Genomic DNA, 19,416 nt, shown 5'->3' with positions numbered 1-19,416 from the left:
TACAGGAAAGTATAGAGGTCCAAACCAAAGGAGTGAGCAATCTATTCAATGAAATAATAGGAGAAAAATTCCTAGACTTGAAGAATGAGACAAAATTCCAAATCCTAAAAGTCTACAGGACGCCGAACGTGCAAAATCATAAGAGATGCACACCTAGACACATTGTAATGAAGATACCCTACATACAGAATAAGGTGAGAATTTTAAAAGCTACAAGAGAAAGGAAGCAGATTATAGTTAGTGGTAAACCAACCAGGATAACAGCTGATCTTTCAACACAGACTCTGAAAGCTAGAAGATCCTTTAATAACGTATTTCAAACACTGAAAGAAAATGGGTTCCAACCAATTATCATGTATCCAGCGAAATTAAGCTTCAGATGGAAGATGAAATTAAAACCTTCCACGATAAACAAAAGTGAAAAGAATTTGCAGCTAGAAAACCATCTCTTCAAAACATCCTCGGCAAAACATTACAGGAAGTGGAAATGGAAAATACCAATGAAAACCAACAGTGGGAGGTAGGACATTAAAGGGGGGAAAATAATCAAAGAGGAAAACAAACTATGTTTAGTAACATAAATAAACAAATATGGCTGGAAGAACAACCCATATCTCAATAATAACCAAAAATCTTAATGGCTTAAACTCACCAATTAAGAGACACAGGCTAGTAGAATGGATCACAAAACAAGAACCAACAAAATGCTGCCTACAGGAGACGCATTTTATAGGAAAAGACATACATAGACTGAGGGTGATATTTGGAAAAATCATATCACTCTTATGAACTTCGGAAACAAGCAGGAGTGTCCATACTCATATCAAATAAAATAGATTTCAAGCCAAAGTTAATCAAAAGGGATAAAGAAGGACACTACATACTACTCAAGGGAACCATACGCCAACAAGACATAACAATCATAAATATATATGCCACAAACAATGGTGCAGCTTTGTTCATCAAACAAACTCTTCTCAATTTCAAGAGTCTAATAGACCACAATACAGTAATCATGGGAGACATGAACACACCTCTCTCACCACTGGACAGATCTTCCAAACAAAAGTTGAATAAGGAAACTATAGAACTCAATAACACAATTAATAACCTAGACTTAATTGACATATATACAATATACAACCCATCATCAAGAAGTTACACTTTTTTCTCAGCAGAACATGGATCCTTCTCAAAAATACATCATATATTATGTCACAGGGCAATTCTTAGACAATAAAAAGGAGTAGAGATAATACCATGCATTTTATCTGATCATAATGGAATGAAATTAAAAATCAACGATAAAAAAAAAAGGAAAAATCATTCATCACTTGGAGAATGAACAATAGGTTTCTGAATGATCAATGGGTTATAGAAGACATCAAGGAAGAAATTAAAAAATTCTTAGAGATAAATGAAAACACAGACACAATATATCGGAATCTATGGGACACATTGAAAGCAGTTCCAAGAGGAAAATTCATTGCTTGAGTTCATTCCTTAGAAAAAGAAAAACCCAACAAATAAATGATCTCATACTTCATCTCAAAATCTTAGAAAAACAAGAGCAAACAAGAGCAAACAACAGCAAAAGAAGTAGAAGGCAACAAATAATTAAAATCAGAGAAGAAATTAATGAAATCGAAACAAAAGAAACAATTGAAAAAATTGACAAAACAATACATTGGTTTTTTGAAAAAATAAATATAATCGACTGACCCTTAGCCATGCTAACAAAGAGAAGAAGAAAGAGAACTCAAATTACTAGCATATGAAATGAAAAAGGAAATATAACAAGAGACACTTCAGAAATACAGAAGAAAATCAGAAATTATTTTGAATTAATATACTCCAATAAAATAGAATATAGTGAAGGCATTGATAAATTTCTTAAGTCATATGATGTGCCCAGATTGAGTCAGGAGGATATAGACAACTTAAACTTTCCAATATCAATTGAGGAAATAGAAGAAACCATCAAAATACTACCAACTAAGAAAAGCCCAGGACCGGATGGGTATAGAGCAGAATTATACAAAACCTTTAAAGAAGAACAAAAACCAATACTTTTCAAGGTATTTCAGGAAAAATGCAAAAATCCTCAAAAAAATTCTGGCGAATCAGACACAAAAACATGTATATAAAAAAAAATGTGCACCATAATCAAGTAGGATTCATTCCTGGGATGCAAGGCTGGTACAATATACGGAAATCAAAAAATGTTATTCATCACATCAATAGACTTAAAAATAAGAACCATATGATCATCTCGAGAGATGCGGAAAAAACATTTGACAAGGTACAACATCACTTTACGTTCAAAACTCTAGAAAAACTAGGGATAACAGAATCATACCTCAATATTGTAAAAGCAATCTTTGCTAAGCCTCAGGCTAGCATCATTCTGAATGGAGAACAATTGAAGGCATTCCCCCTAAAATCTGGAGCAAGACAATGATGCCCTCTCTCACCCCTTCTGTTCAACATAGTTATCGAAACACTGGCCAGAGCAATTAGAAAGACTAAAGAAATTAAAGGCATTAAAATAGGAAAAGAAGAACTCCAATTATTGCTATTTGCAAAAGACATGATTCTATACCTAGCAGACCCAAAAGGGTCTACAAAGAAACTATTAGAGGTAATAAATGAATTCAGCAAAGTGGCAGGATATTAAATCACCACGCATAAATCAAAGGCATTTTTGTATATCAGTGACAAATCCTCTGAAATGGAAATGAGGACAATCACTCCATTCACAATATCATCAAAAATAAATAAAATACTTGGGAATCAACCTAACAAAAGAGGTGAAAGACATATACAATGAAAACTACAGAACCCTAAAGAGAGAAATAGAAGAAAATCTTAGAAGATGGAAAAATATACCCTGTTCATGGATAAGCATAACTAACATCATCAAAATGACGATATTACCAAAAGTTCTCTATAGGTTTAATGCAATGCCAATCAAAATGTCAAGGTCATTTCTTGTAGAAATAGATAAAACAATTATGAAATTCATATGGAAAAATAAAAGACCCAGAATAGCAAAAACAGCTCTAAGCAGGAAGTGTGAATCAGGCAGTATACCGATACCAGACCTCAAACTATACTACAGATCAATAGTAACAAAAATAGCATGGTACTGGTGACAAAACAGGCGGGTGGACCAGTGATACAGAATAGAGGACACAGAAACCAATCCACAAAACTACAGCTATCTTATATTTGATAAAGGGACTAAAAGCATGCAATGGAGGAAGGATAGCATCTTCAACAAATGGTGCTGGGAAAACTGGAATTCCATATGTAACAAAATGAAACTGAATCCCCTCCTCTCACCATGCACAAGATTTAACTCAAAATAGATCTAGGAGGTTGATATCAAATCAGAGACACTGCATCTGGTGGAAGAAAACTTTTGCCACCATCTACATACTGTGGTGTCGGGCTCCAAATTTCTCAATAGGACACCCATAGCACCAGAGTTAATCCCTAGAATCAACAAATGGGACTTACTCAAACTAAATACATTTTTCTCAGCAAAAGAAACAATAAGAGAGGTAAATAGGGAGCCTACATCTTTGGAACAAATCTTTACTCCTCACACTTCAGATAGAGCCCTAATATCCAGAGTATACAAAGAACTCAAAAAAATTAAACAATAAGAAAATGAATAACCCAATCAACAAATGGGCCAATGACCTGAACAGACACTTCTCAGAGGAGGACATACAATCAATCAATAAGTACATGAAAAAATGCTCACCATCTCTAGCAGTCAGAGAAAAGCAAAACAAACCCACCCTAAGATACCATCTCACAGCAGTAAGATTGGCAGCCATTATGAAGTCAAACGCCATCATGTGCTGTCGAGGATGTGGGGAAAAGGGCACACCTGTACATTGCTGGTGGGACTGCAAATTGGTGCAGCCAATTTGGAAAGCAGTATGGAGATTTCTTGGAAAGCTGGGAATGGAACCACCATTTGACCTATTCCCCTTCTCGGTCTATTCCCTAAAGAACTAAAAAGAGCATGCTACAGAGATACTGATAAACCGATGTTCATAGCAGCACAATTCACAATTGCAAGACTGTGGAACCAACCTAGATTCCCTTCATTAGATGAATGGATTAAAAATGTGGCATTTATATAGAATGGCTTGTGACTCACAAGGTGCAGCCAGCAGACCCTTATATGTAAAGGCAAATTGTTATATGGTTTGGTTTCAGGTAAATGTTCAGAATCAGGTTGCTATGGACACGGGGGCAAACTATGAGAGATAGAATATTGGATGGTGCATTCTCCTGCAGAACCTGACCATACACACGTGACAGAACTCCCTCCAGCACTGTGTCCCAGTTGAACTCCTTGTATTTCGTGATGCAAATACCAAACTCCCAGTGCAGCAGCAAGAAACACCACGAAAAGTGGAGGATGACCAAATGGCTTCACAGTTCACACGGGGAGACACTTAGGTTCCAGTGTCCACAGTTTACTTAGGAAGAGAGAATTCAGCACTACGGTCTCATGTTCATTGGAAAATAAGAAACCATGTCCTCCAGGTCACATAGATGCAGACCCATCTTTGATGGTCTCACTACAAAGGAAGCTAAAGCTCCATACAACAAAATATATTTCAAGTGCCCAACCTCAGAGGGACTTTCTCAAGAAGTCTTTAGGCCAGCAGAGCTCCATGTGTGTGGACTGTTTAAACTTTCCCTTACTTTTGGAAACTCCTTTACCACCTCCAATTTTTTGAACTACTGAGTATATTTTATTCCACATATGAATTCACAGATTTTCTAACTCTTCTCCTCTAATTGTGTTTTACTAGGGTCGAAGGTAATGACAAGGCATTGTTCTTGATGAGAGTTGGAAGATTTTTGTGTAGCATATGTTTGCGTACACATTGGATTCATTTTCCTATTTTACATCCAAAATACTGAATCTCTGACACTATCCCATACCCTACTAGACTTTGACGATTAATCCTAATATGGTGAAGATAAATAACCCAAAGAGAATAGAAATACAAGCAGTTCAGAGGAGGCATGGTGTATACTAGGTCTTGCCTTTTGCATGATAAAGGGTAGGTATTATAAAAATTGTCAATTTTTAATTGAAATAGTTCTACATGTGTTTTTAAAGGTAACGAATATGTGACTTCCTGTTTCCTTTTCTCTGTAGCCTATTCAGCACATGTGTTTTTATACGCACATATAGAATCCTACCTGGTATCACACATAATTTCTTTTGAGGCTACTGACTTGGAAGATAAAAATTGTGAGTAGAGATCATTCCTCCTAAACGCTGTTGAAACTGAAAATTCAACCTATGTCAGCTTCCTAGTAGAACAACATTATACATGAATCCATGTTAAGCAAAATGAATATTTTTCGATAGGTGGATTATATATATTTAATGATGAAATGTAATTGGCATATATATTGCTACTTTTAATGTCTGTGCATGTGTCTGTGTGTGTGTGTGTGTGTGTGTGACTCTCCAAGTTTTTTAAAATATGAAATATATGTGTATTATATACACTCCCTAAATTCATTCATGTTCATGTATGTGGATTTATAATCAACTTTTCAGAAGATTATTCTCAGAAATATTCATCCACCTTGAATACATATTTGTTTCCCATTACTGAAATCTGACTTCAGTTAATGGTTCATACAAATCCTAACATTTCTACATTAACTGACCCAGTTTAACATCAATGCAAGTAGATTCCTATGGGACATGATGTCTATTTTAAACTTCATTTCTATTCAACACTGCTACATTACTATTTCTTCACGTTTAGCCCATCATAGCATATATATTTCATCCACAAGTTTACAAATTTAGAGGCATTTGGTTCACTTTAAATCCCTTCCTGCTTTAGAACACATGTATTCCTCCAGGTTTCTTGACTGGATTTTTTGAGACTTCTTTCCAAACACATTATTTTCGATTTCCATAATCCTTTTGAAGAAAATCAGACACACCCTTCATGATAAACCATAACCTAATATTACCATTAGATGTATAACTGGTTGGAATGAATGATTTTATATCAATATTAGATTTCCTGTATATTTTGAGATATCAATTAAATGAATTATTTAAGGTGGAACCAGTTATATTATTTATTCACAGTATGGTCTATTCATGCATTATCTCTATATTCACAGACACAGCGTACACCTCTTTGTACCCCCAATACTAATTTATACGTCTTCTCAATATTGCTCCCGGAAATGGTGGAAGAAATACTCATGTCACCTGATCTACATATACATTTTATCACAGTAATATTCTTGACAAAACTGCAAAGGTCACACTTATGATTTTACAAAGCCTAAATGGAAAGTGAACATGGATTACTAAAAACATCCATGTCCAGGTTGCCTAATGCTCTCAAATGTCATTCTTTGGTGACTACATATTTGTTTCTTCCTAAGATTATATATTCAAACTCAATCCTGTTGAAAATGTCTAATCCTAACAATCACTTTGTACTTTGCCTAATTTCCTATTGTCTTCCTTGATATTTGCTTTCCTACATTTTTTCCCTAGTTCATCATTGTGAATGACTCTTCACATGTGCTGACATTGGCATTCACTTTCTAATCGAAACCCTGTTGCTAAAGAATTTTTTTTTTCCAAATTCTATACTCACACTTCTTCCGAAAACTACCGACTGTCTTTCTAATCTTACCGACTATCCCTTTTGGAGTTGATGTTCCCTTCTAAATTCAATCATCCAAGGTACAAAGTCTTATGCCATTGTATATTGATTTATCCAAGAAATCTCTGCTGAAGGTAATTCAATGCTAAGTATCCCAATCAAGGGCCCAATTCCCTTCTGGGCTTCAAATCTTACCTAGATTTCTGTTTTCACACATATATTTCACCTCTATGTTCTTATAAATATAGCAGATTTCCAATATCATTATTCATCCCTCAGAATAATTCCTAACCCAAATTGAACAAGTTATTAATGCTAACCATACACTGTTCCCTCAATCTAACTTTACAGAAGAGCGGGACAGAGTTGTATTGTAAGACCTTACAATACAGGAATATAGGGGATCTTCCACCTGCTGAGAACCTCAAAGGTCCATGCAGATATGACCCCTGGAGAAGATGTAGGCAGATATGAAGGACCAAACAAGGACTGTGTGGAGAGCTGTTCCCGGGTGCCTATGGTTGATATACCATTCTAACTTGTGAAAGTGTCACATGAAGTAGGGGTAGCCACCAGCACTTCTCCCCGTTGAACTCCTTGTATTTAGTTAAGCAAATACCAAACTCCCAGTGCAGCAGCAAGAAACACCACGAAAATGGAGAATGAACAAATGGCTTCACAGTCCACATGGGGAGACACTTAGCCCCCAGTGGCCACAGTTTACCTACAAAGAGGGAATTCAGTACTGCTGCCATATGTTCATTATAAAATAAGATACCATGTCCTCCAGGTCACATAGATGCACACCCAGCTTTGATGGTCTCACTACAAAATAAGCTATAGCTCCAGACAACAATATAAATTTAAGTGCCCAACCTCTTAGCCAGTTTCTCAAGAAGTCTTTAGGCCAGCAGAGCTCCATGTTTGTGTTGTGTTTACAATGTCCCTTACTTTGAGAAACTCCTCCACCATATCCAAGGTTGTGAACTCCTGAGAATTTCCCATTCCAGATTGGATTTATTTTGCAATTTTCCATTCTACAGTAACTGACCTAGGTTTACATCAATGCAAGTAGATTCCTATGGAACATTATGTGTATTTTGAAGTTCATTTTTATTCAACACTGTTACATTACTATTTCTTCAGTTTATGCACATAATAGGATATATATTTATTCCACAAGTTAGGAAGTTTATAGGCATTTGTTTCACTTTCAATCACTTTCTGCTTCAGAACACATGTATTCCTCCATGTTTCTTGACTGGTCTTCTCATGAGACTTCTTTCCAAACACATTATTTTCTATTTCCGTAATCACTTTTGAAACAAAACTCACACACCCTTCATTATAAACCATAACTCTAAGATTACCATTAGATGTATAACTCTTTGGAATGAATGATTGTATATCAATATAAGATTTCCTATATATTTTCAGATATCAATTCAATCCATTATTTAATTGGAACCAGTTATATTTTTTCCCAGTATGATCTATGTATGCATAATCTCTATATTCATAGACACAGCATACACCTCTTTGTACCCCCAATACTAATTTATTCGTCTTCACAATATTGCTCCCGGAAATGGTGGAAGAAATACGCATGCCACCTGATCTACATATACATTTTATTACAGTAATATTCTGGACACCAAATGCAAAGGTCACACTTATTATTGTACCAAAGCCTAAATGGAAAGTGAGCATGGATTACTAAAAACATCCATGTCCACATTGCCTAATTCTCTCAAATGTCAATCCTATTCGTGACTACATATGTGTTTCTTCCTAAGATTATATATTCAACCTGAACCCTTTGAAAAAGTCTAATCCTATCACTTTATAGTTTGCCTGATTTTGTAATGTGTCTATTGATATCTGCTTTCCTACATATTTCCCAAGTTCATCATTGTGATTGACTCTTCACATGTGCTGACAAATATTCACTCTCTAACCAAAACCCTATTGCTAAAGAACTTTTGTTTCAAATACTATACTCACTCTTCTTCCTATACCTACCGACTATCTTCCTAATCCTACCGACTATCCCTGTTTGACTCAATGTTCTCTTGTACATTCAATCATCCAAGGTAGAAGATCCTATGCCATTGATTATAGATTCATCTTAGACATCTGTGCATAACATAATTCAATGCTAATTATCCCAGTCAAGGTCCCAATGCCATTCTGGGCTTCGAATCTAAACTAGATTTCTGTTTTCATAATTATATTTCATCTCTATATTCTTTTAAATATTTTAGGTTCCAAATACCATCATTCATCCAGCAGAATGATTTCTAACCCAAATCAAACATGTTGTTAACCTTAACCATTCACTGTTCCATCAATCTAACTTTACAGAAGAGCAGGGATAGAGTTGTATGAGATCTTTCACCTGATGAAAACCTCAAAGGTACATGCATAAATGATCTCTGAAGAACATGAAGGCAGCTATAAAAGACCTGAGAGAGCAAAAGTCATCTTCAATGGCAAACAACCTGGTCAGGATGAAGGGTTCTGACTGAATCAGCCTCTCTCTTCTTAATGTAGAGAAAATGGACCAAACCCAGCCTGTGTGGGTAGCTGTCCCAGGGCGCCTATGATTGATATACCATTCTATCTTGTGAAAGTGTAACAGGAAGTAGGGGCAGCCTCCTTCTCATGTGACACTTGGAAGCCACTGGTAGGACAAAGTGGTTGCCAAGGCAGTAACCTCATTCAGTTCCTGAAGGAAGTGACCTCACCTCACTTCCTTGGTGATTAAAATCTCTGAACTTGGGATTCATGAAGCCAGTCACCCATAGCCAGTCCCAGTCCCAGTCCCAGTGGTCACACTTGTTTGGATTTACCAAAGACAGAGTCAGTCTTTCTTGGTAACTACTGATGTGAGGATGGCCAAATGCCAGGAAAGCTTTAAAGAGGAGCCGTTTCTGAGAAAGCAGGTAGTGGCTCACCTCTGGCTCCTGACACCTTCACAGAGTTAGCCAAGGAGACCAGATCTGACACAGGTCAGGCCATTTAAGGGGAACATAGTATGGTCCACCAGTCAGAGGACACTCTGGATATTCACAGACCTACTTGAGTTAAGGAGGTGCCTTTGTTGGTGTGGGTGTGAGTTTGTGGTTTTGTCTCATGTTCTGAGAATAGGTAGGAAAGGCAGTTTGTTTGGATTGGAGTGTACTGTTTCTAGTAAGTCGTTAGACAAGGCAAGTGCTTCTATGTCTGTGTTTCCCACTCTGTCCGTGGTTGTAGACATTAGAAAAGAGAATGCATCAAGGATGTGTCCTGTCTAGTAGAATGCTTCCCAGCATTCTTCCTGCCCAATTTAGGAATGGACTGTGGCTCGCCTTATGCATGGGAAACACCTACTAACTTTCTAAGTTCCTGTTTTCTTCCTGAATTCCGGCAAACCTCAAGAATAGGCCCATGGTTTTGAGTCCAAGATATGTACCACCTCCAAGCTCTGTGACATGGCCATGTGCTTGATAGCTGTAGGGAATGGGAACATCTTAGAAAACTCAAATATCTGTGTGACCAGTAAACTCTCAGTGGAGAAACCCTGCTTTGGTTCATTTGCATACTTATGGTTATGTTGCCCTGAATGTCAAGAAGGTCTTTGCCTCAGGCCACCCCTTTGTGAAGCCTGAAAAAAACTGTTTTCAAATGGAAATAAATGGGCATAACATGTGGCTCTTTCCTTAATTGCTTTGAAAAGGGACGTGTCCGAATCAGCCTTTTGGGCCTGTGTGAGGTTGTGGCTTAGATTCTCAGCCCATGGTAGATCTAAAGATAGATTCCATTTGTGCAATCAAAACCAAAATGGCAAAAAATCACTCATTGTGGATGAGTCTCTTGCCTTCCTCTGTTAGGTTCTTTACCTCCATCAAGTGTGAATAGGAGTCCTTTAGGTCAAATGAGTTCTTCAAATCCCTGCAGAGGTGCTTGTGTTTTCTCAAGATTCCATATCACATAAAGAATCTATACCTGAGAGTCAGTAGGCCTCAAATTGGAGAAGGAGAGCAGTATTAATGGCAGGCCTATTTGATCACTCCTGGTTTACAGGAAGGGTGTCCATGTCACCCTCACTTTAGGCAAATGAGGGGCAAGCGACATTATTTTGGACACTCTCTTGGGATGCATCCTGCATGGTAACCTCCAGCCAGAGGTTATGATGAATGTCTATATTTAAGAAGATGAGGGCCATGTGGGTGTCTTTTGGTTTTAATTGTGGTCATTCTTGTGGCAGTTGGAAGAGATGACTGGATCCACTTGGGCTTGAACTCTGGTGTCATTCCCCTTAGAGCCTGAGTTCTGGAACACATATCAAAGAAGAATTGCCATAAATTGTGTGGGGATTTTAAGAGGCCACGCATGAGAGTCGCCCTTGGAAACTGAGATCTATGCCCACGGTGGCTTTCCACAGAGCACTGGGAATCTCAGACAGGATATCACATGATTTAATTCTGAAAGACTTGGCAGCCATATTTGATAGTCAAAAAACACATGGACCTCAATTTTAGACCTCAATGGGCGTGGCTTCATGTGACCTTGTGGCCACTCTTTGGGAAGCCTTGCCTGTGAGAGTTCTCCAGAGCTTTCATTGAAATGATCTTCCTCAACATTGAATGATTCCTGAATGAATTGAAATAAACAGTGCCTCCAACTTCATCCTTGAAAATTGGCTAGATAAATACCATGAAATTTTTAAAATTCCAATGACCAGGTGGCACTGAAGAACCTTTGGATGTCCTGTTGCTGATCATGAGTGTACCAGACAGTGCCTTGATTAACAGGCTTTCATGAATATGGTGTAGAACAGAGATGCCAGTAATTTGGAGCCTGCAGAATAGTGGGCCTAGAGCAGAGGTGATTAAGTGTGTGATAAAACGTCTGTGGTGGGGTCATGTGGATCTGCCATTGTCTTCCAAATGGCTTGTGACTGACATGGTGCAGCCAGCAGAACATTGTATGTAAACGCATCATGTTATATGGAGAGGTTTAAGGGCAATGTTCAGAATCAGGTTGCTATGGTCACGGAGGCAACCTATGTGGTATACAAGTCCTGTTGGTGCATTCTCCTGCAGTCCCTGACCCACCATATGTGACAGAACTCCCTCCAGGACTGTGGTCAAGTTTAACTCCTTGTATTTCATGAAGCAAATACAAAACTCTCAGTGCAGCAGGAGACATTATAAAAAGTGGAGGATGATGAAATGGCTTCACAGTCCACATGGGGAGACACATAGCCCCCAGTGGCCATAGTTCACCTACAAAGAGAGAATTCAGCACTACTGCTTCATGTTCATTGGAAAATTATAAACCATGTCCTCCAGGTCACAGAGATGCATAAAGACGTTTGATGGTCTTACTAGAAAAAAAGCTAAAGTTCCTGAAAAGTACATATATTTCAACTGTCCATCTTAGAGGCAGTTTCTCCAGACGTCTTTAGGCTGGCAAATCTTCATGTTTGTGGAGTTTTTACATTGTCCCTTACTTTTGGAAACTCCTCTACCATCTCCAAGGTTGTGAAATCCGGAGCAGTTTTCATTTCAGGTATGAATTCAAAGATTTTCTAACTCTTTTTCTCTAATTGTGTCTTACTTGGGGTGAAGGTAATGTCAAGTTATTGTTCTAAATGAGAGTGGGAAAATTTTTGTGTAACACTAATTTGCATACACATTGATCCATTTCCAATTTTCCATTCGAAATACTGAATCCCTGACAGTAACTCATACCCTACTATACTCTGACTACTAATCCTAATATGATGAAGAATAATACCCAAATAGAATAAAAATACAAGCAGTTCAGAGGAGGCATGCTGTACAGTTGGACTTCCCTTTTGCATGATTAAGGGTAGGTGTTTTAAATCTACTCAATTTTTAATTGAAATAGTCCTCCATGTGTTTATAAAGTTCACAAATATGTGAATTCCTGTCTCCCTTTCTCTGTAGCCTACTCAGCACATGTATTTTTATATGCACATACAGAATCCTACCTGGTATCACACGTACATTTTCATGAGTTGGCTGAATTGGCAGATACAAATTGTGAGAAGAGATTAGTCCTCCTAAACGCTGTGGGAACTGAAAATTCAAACTATGTGTAAGCTTCGCAGTAGAACAATATTATACATAAATCCATGTTCAGTATAATAAATATTTTGCATCTGTGAATGATGTATATTACATGATGAATTATGATTAGCATATATATTGATACTTTTTAATGTATATTTGTGTTTATTTAAAAAAATATATATATATACACTCCAGATTTCTCAAAATATGAAATGTATGTGACTTATACACACTCTGTAAATTCATTCATGTTCATGTATATAAATTTATAATCAACTTTTCAGAAGATAATTCTCAGAAATATTCATCCACCTGAAATACATATTTATTTCCCAGTACTGAAAACTAATTTCAATCAATGGTGTTTACAAATCCTAATATTTCTACAGTAACTGACCCAGTTTAACATCAATGTCAGTAGATTCCTATGGGACATGATGTCTATATTGACCTTCATTTTAATCCAACACTGGTACATTACTATTTCTTCAGTTTTTGCACATCATAGGATATGTATTTCTTCCACAAGTTTAAAATATATAGGAATTTGTTTCACTTTCAAACACTTCTTGCTTCAGAACACATGTATTCCTCCATGTTACTTGACTGGTCTTTTCATGAGACTTCTTTCCAAATACATTATTTTCAATTTCCATAATCAATTTCGAAGCTAAACTCACACACTCTTCATGATGAACCATAACATTAATATTAACATTAGATGTATAACTGGTTGGAATGAATAATTGTATATCAATATAAGATTTCCTCTATATGTTCACGATTCAATTCAATCCATTATTTAAAGTTGGAACCAGTTATGCTTTTTATTCACAGTATTGTCTATTAATGCATTATGTCTATATTAATAGATACAGTGTACTCTTCTTTGTCCCTTCAATACGAATTTATACGTCTTCAAAATATTGCTCCCAGAAATGGTGGAAGAAATACTCATGTCACCTTATCTATATATAGATTTTATCACAGGAATATTCTGGACACAAAAAACGAAGGTCACACTCATGATTGTATCAAAGCCTAAATGCCAAGGGAGCGTGGATTACTAAAAAGAACCATGTCCAGGTTGCCTAATGCTCTCAAATGTAAATCAAATTGGTGACTACATATTTGTTTCTTCCTAAGATTATATATTCAACCTCAACCATGTTGAAAATGTCTAATCCTATCACTCACTTCATACTTTGCCTGATTTGGTAATATCTTTATTGATACCTGCTTTCATACATATTTCCCCCAGTTCATCATTGTGACTGACACTTCACATATGCTGACATTTACATTCACTCTCTACCCGAAACCCTATTGCTAAAGAACTTTTGGTCCAAATCCTATACTCACTCTTCTTTCTAAACCTACAGACTATCTTCCTAATGCTACTGACTATAGTTTTTTGACTCGATGTTCTCTTCAACAATCAATTATCCAAGGTATAAGGTCCTATGCCATTGTATATCAATTTATCTGAGACACATGTGCAGAACATAATTCAAACCTAAGTATCCCACTCAAGGGCCCAGTTCCCTTCTGGCTTCCAATCTTACCTAGATTTCTGTTTTTATACTTATATTTTACCTATATATTTTTGTAAATATCACAGGCTCCCAATACCATTATTCATCCGGCAGAAAGATTCCTAACGCAAATCAAACATGTTATTAACCCTAAACATACACTTTTCCCTCAATCTAACTTTACAGAAGAGGAGGGACAGAGTTGGTCTTACAATACAGGAATGTAGGGGATCTTCCACCTGCTGAGAACATCAAAGGTATATGCAGAAATGATCGCCTGAGATGATGAAGGAAGCTATGAAGGACCTGAGAGAGCAAAAGACATCTTCCATGGCAAACTATCTGGTCACGATGAAGGGATGTGTCTGAATCAGCCTCTACCTTCTTAATGTAGAGAAGATGGATCAAACCAGGCCTGTGTGGAGAGCTGTTCTCAGGTACCTATGGTTGGTATACCATTCTAACTGTGAAAGTGTGACAGGAAGTAGGGACAGCCTCCATCTCATGGGACCCTTAGAAGTAACTGTTAGGACAAAGTGGTTGCCAAGTCAGTGACCACATTCAGTTCCTGAAGGAAATGACCTCACCTCACTGCCTTGGTGATGGAACTCTCTGGACGTTTGATCCTGGAAGACAGGCACCAAGAGCCAGTCACAGTCCCAGTCCCAGTGGTCTCACTTGTTTTGATTTACCAAGAACAGAGTCAGTCTTTCTTAGTACCTACTGATGTGACGATGGCCAAATGACAGGAAAGCTCTGAAGAGGAGCTTTTCCTGGGAAAGCAGGTAGTGGCTCACCCATGGCTCCTAACAACTTCAAAGTGTTGGCCAAGGAGACCAGATCTGATACAGGACAGGCCATTTTGGGGGAACATACAATGGCCCACCATTCTGAGGACACTCTGGATAGTCACAGACTTACTTGAGCAAAGGAGGTGCCTTTGAGTGTGTGTGTGTGGGTTTGTGGTTTTGTCTCATGTTCTGAGAATAGGTAGGAAAGGCTCTTTGTTTGGATTGGTGTGGACTGTTTCCAGTAAGTCGTTTGACAAGGCGAGTGCTTCTATGTCTGTGTATCCCACTCTGTCCGTGATTGTAGACATTAGAAAAGAGAATGCATCAATGGATGTGTCCTGTCTAGTAGAAAGCTTCCAAGCATTCATCCTGCCCAATTTACAAATGGACTGCAGCTTGTCTTATTGAAGGGCAACATCTGCTCTCAGTAGTTTCTGTTTTCTTCCTGAATTCTGGAAACTCTCCAGAATAGCCTCATGGTTTTGTGTCCAAGATATGTACCACCTCCAAGCTCTGTGAAATGGTGATGTACTGGATAACTGAAGGGAATGGCGAGAATCTAAGAAAACTCAGATATCAGTGGGACCAGGAGAGTCTCAGTGGAGAAACCCTTCTTTGGGCCTTTTGCTTACCTATTGTTCTGTTGCCCTGAATTTCAGGAAGGTCTTTACCTCAGGACACTAATTTGTGAAGCCTGAAGAAAACTGTTTTCAAATGGAAATTAATGGGCATCACCTGTGGCTCTTTGCTTAATTGCTTTGGAAATGGATGTTTCTGAAACAGCCTCTTGGCCCTGTGTGAGGCTGTGGTTAGATACTCAGCACCTTATACATCCCACGTGTTCATCCAAAACCAAAATGGCCAAAAGAGCAGTTTTTGTGGATGAAGTCTCTCCCTACCTCTGTAAGGTTCCTGACCTCTATCAAGTGAGAATAGGGTGCCTTTGGGTCAAATGAGTTCTTCAAAGCCCTTCAGAGGCTAGCCCATAGGTGATTCCAATGATTCCAATTCACATGAAGAATCTAAACCCCACAGTCAGTAGTCCTCAAATTGGAGAAGCAGAGCAGTATTAACGGCAGGCCTATTTGATAAGTCATGGTTCACAGGAAGGTGTTCAGGCCACCCCAACGTTAAGCAAATGAGGGGCAAGGGAGCTTATTTTGGACACTGTCTTGGGCTGTGCCCCTCATGGAAACCTCCAGCCAGAGGTTAAAATGAGTATCTATATGGAAGAAGATGACGGCCATGTGGAAGTGTTCTGGTTTTAATTGTGGTTATTAGTGTGGTTGTTGAAAAATATGACTGGCTCCACCTGGTCTTGAATTCTAGTGTGATTCCCCTTAGAGACTGAGTTCTGGAACTGATCTCAGAGAGGTATTGCCATGAGTTTTGTTGGGATTTTAGGAGGCCATGCATGAGAGTCACCCTTGGAAACTGAGATCTGTGCCCAGGAAGGCTTTCCACAGAGCACAGGGAATCTCAGCCAGGTTATCACATATTTTTTTCTGAAAGAATTAGCACCCATAGTTGAGAGTCAAAACACGCAAGGATTTTACATTGTAGACCTCAATATGCCTGGCTTTATGTGACCATTTGGCAACTCTTTGGGAAGCCTTGCCTGTGAGAGTCTTCCAGAGCTTTCATTGAAATGGGCTTCCTCACCATTTAATGGTTACTGAATTAAATGAAACCCTCAGTGCCTCCAACTTCAACCTTAAAAAATGGGCTCGATAAATACCATGAAATTTTTGAAATTCCCATTACCAGGTGGCACTGGAAAACCATTGGAGATCCTGTTGCTGATCATGAGTGTACGAGAAAGTGCCTTGATTGACTGGGTTTCACAAAAATGGTGTAGAACAGAGATGCCAGTAAGTTGGAACCTGCTGAGTAGTGGGCCTACAGCAAAGGTGGGTAGGTGTGAGATAAAACATCTCTGGTGGTTTCATGTGGATTGGCCATTGGCTTTCAAATGGCTTGTGACTGACATGATGCAGCCAGCAGACCCTTATATGTAAAGGCATCTTGTTATATGGATAGGTTTCTGGGCAATGTTCAGAATCAGGTTGATATGGTCAAGGGGGCAAGCTATGTTGGACATAAGCCTGGTTGGTGGATTCTCCTGGAGACCCTGTCCCACCACACGTGACAGAACTCCCTCCAGCACTGTGTCCCAGTTGAACTCCTTGTATTTCATTAAGCCAATACCAAACTCCCAGTGCAGCAGCAAGAATCACCACGAAAAGTAGAGTATGACCAAATGGCTTCACAGTCCACACGGAGAGACACTTATCCCCCAGTTGCCAGAGTTTACCCACAAAGTGAGAATTCAGCACTGCTGCCTCATTTTAATTGGAAAATAAGATACCATGTCCTCCAGGTCACATAGATGTTGACCCAGTTTTGATGGTCTCACTACATAGGATGCTAAAGCTACCGACAACAACATACATTTTAAGTGTCCCAACTCATAGGCAGTATCTCAAGAAGTCTTTAGGCCTGCAGAGCTCCATGTTGTGGAGTGTTTACCTTGTCTTTTACTTTTGGAAACTCATCTACCACCTCCAAGGTTGTGAACTCCTCAGCATATTCCATTCCGGGTATGTATTCACAGATTTTCTAACTCTTATCCTCTAATTGTGTATTTCTTCCAGTGAGGGTAATATCAAGGGATTGTTTTTAATGTGAGTGGGAAGATTTTTGTGTAGCACATATTTGCAAACACATTGGGTTTACTTTCCTATTTTCCATTTGAAATACTGAATCTCTGACACTAACCCATACCCTACTAGACTCTGACTACTAATCCTTATATGATGGAGAATAGTAACCCAAACAGAATACAAATACAGCAATTCAGAGAAGGCATGGTATGTAGTTGGACATCCCTTTTGCATTATATTGTGTAGGAGTTATAAATATAGTTAATGTTTATTGACATAGTTCTCCATGTGTTTTTAAAATTAACGATATGTGAATTCCTCTCTCCCTTTTTCTGTAGCCTATTAAGCACATGTATTTTTATATGCACAAATAGAATCCTACCTGGTATCACATGTACATTCTTCTGAGGTGGCTGACATGGCAGATAAAAATTGTGGGAAGAGATCACTCCTCCTAACCTCTGTTGGAACAGAAAATTCAACCTATGGGTGAGCTTCCTAGTTGACCAACATTATGCATAAATCCATTTTCAGTAAAATGTATATTTTTGGATAAGTGGATGTTATATATTTAATGATGAATTTCGATTGGCATATATATTGCTACTTTTTAATGTCTCAGTGTGTGTGTTTGTGTGTGTGTGTGTGTGTGTGTGTATATATATATATATATATATATATATATATATATATACTCTCCCGATTTTTCAAAATATGAAATATATGTGTCTTATTATACACTTCCTAAAATTATTCATATTCATGTATGAGGATTTATAATGAACTTTTCACAAGATTATTCTCAGAAATATTCATCCACCTGAAATACATATTTGTTTCCTAATACTGAAAACTAACTTCAGTGAATGGTGCATACAAATCATAATATTTTGACATTGCAAGATGGCCGCGAATAGAGAGCATCATACCCAGTGTACCGCGCCACTGCGCAGGTGACTAACGACTAAGAACGACAAAAAACTATCTTGTTAGGAACTTACAGCAAAATGGGGGTGCACTGAAACCTAGAAGAAGGATTTCTAGCACTGAGGTCCGGTAAATGAGTCTCAAACATGAGCCAACTCTGCGACCGGAGATCCTGTCTGACTGATCCGCGCGACCCATCCAGTGGCTACAGACAGCAGGGCACCACCGAGATGCGATCAATAATCACGGAGAAACGTTGATGCAGATTCTGTGGAATTCTGCCAGTAGAGTCCCCACTGAGCCCTGGGCTGAGTTCAGGGTTTCAGATGGAGAAGGAAGTGGTACAGTTCTAACCCCCACAATAGAAACTCCACGAAGGAAACCAACGGCCACCATCTTGGTGAGCTGAAGTAACGACAGCCACTCCCCTACAGATTGCAACAATAAAACAGGTGCTGTTACTCAGCTCATTTCCCATACTTCGGGGAAATGCATCAAATCTCTCCTAGGCTTTCTGGGGGAGAGATTATCAGAGGGAGCCTGCATTAAGATAGGGGAAAACTAGAGGCACCTGACTTTCAACTCCCCCTCCCATCAGTGGTGAAAAAAACCTGTCTAGCCAGCGCTGAGAGAGGGGCAAGTGGAAAAAAAAAATCAAAACAATAGACTGCCGGGGTTCCCAATAGCCAACTGTGCAATCAGAGATCCGGGCTGATTGAATCATGCAGCCA

Source organism: Callospermophilus lateralis, unplaced genomic scaffold (genome assembly GCF_048772815.1).
Source record: "Callospermophilus lateralis isolate mCalLat2 unplaced genomic scaffold, mCalLat2.hap1 Scaffold_1033, whole genome shotgun sequence".
Lineage (NCBI taxonomy): Eukaryota > Metazoa > Chordata > Mammalia > Rodentia > Sciuridae > Callospermophilus > Callospermophilus lateralis.
This window is presented reverse-complemented; position numbering follows the sequence as displayed.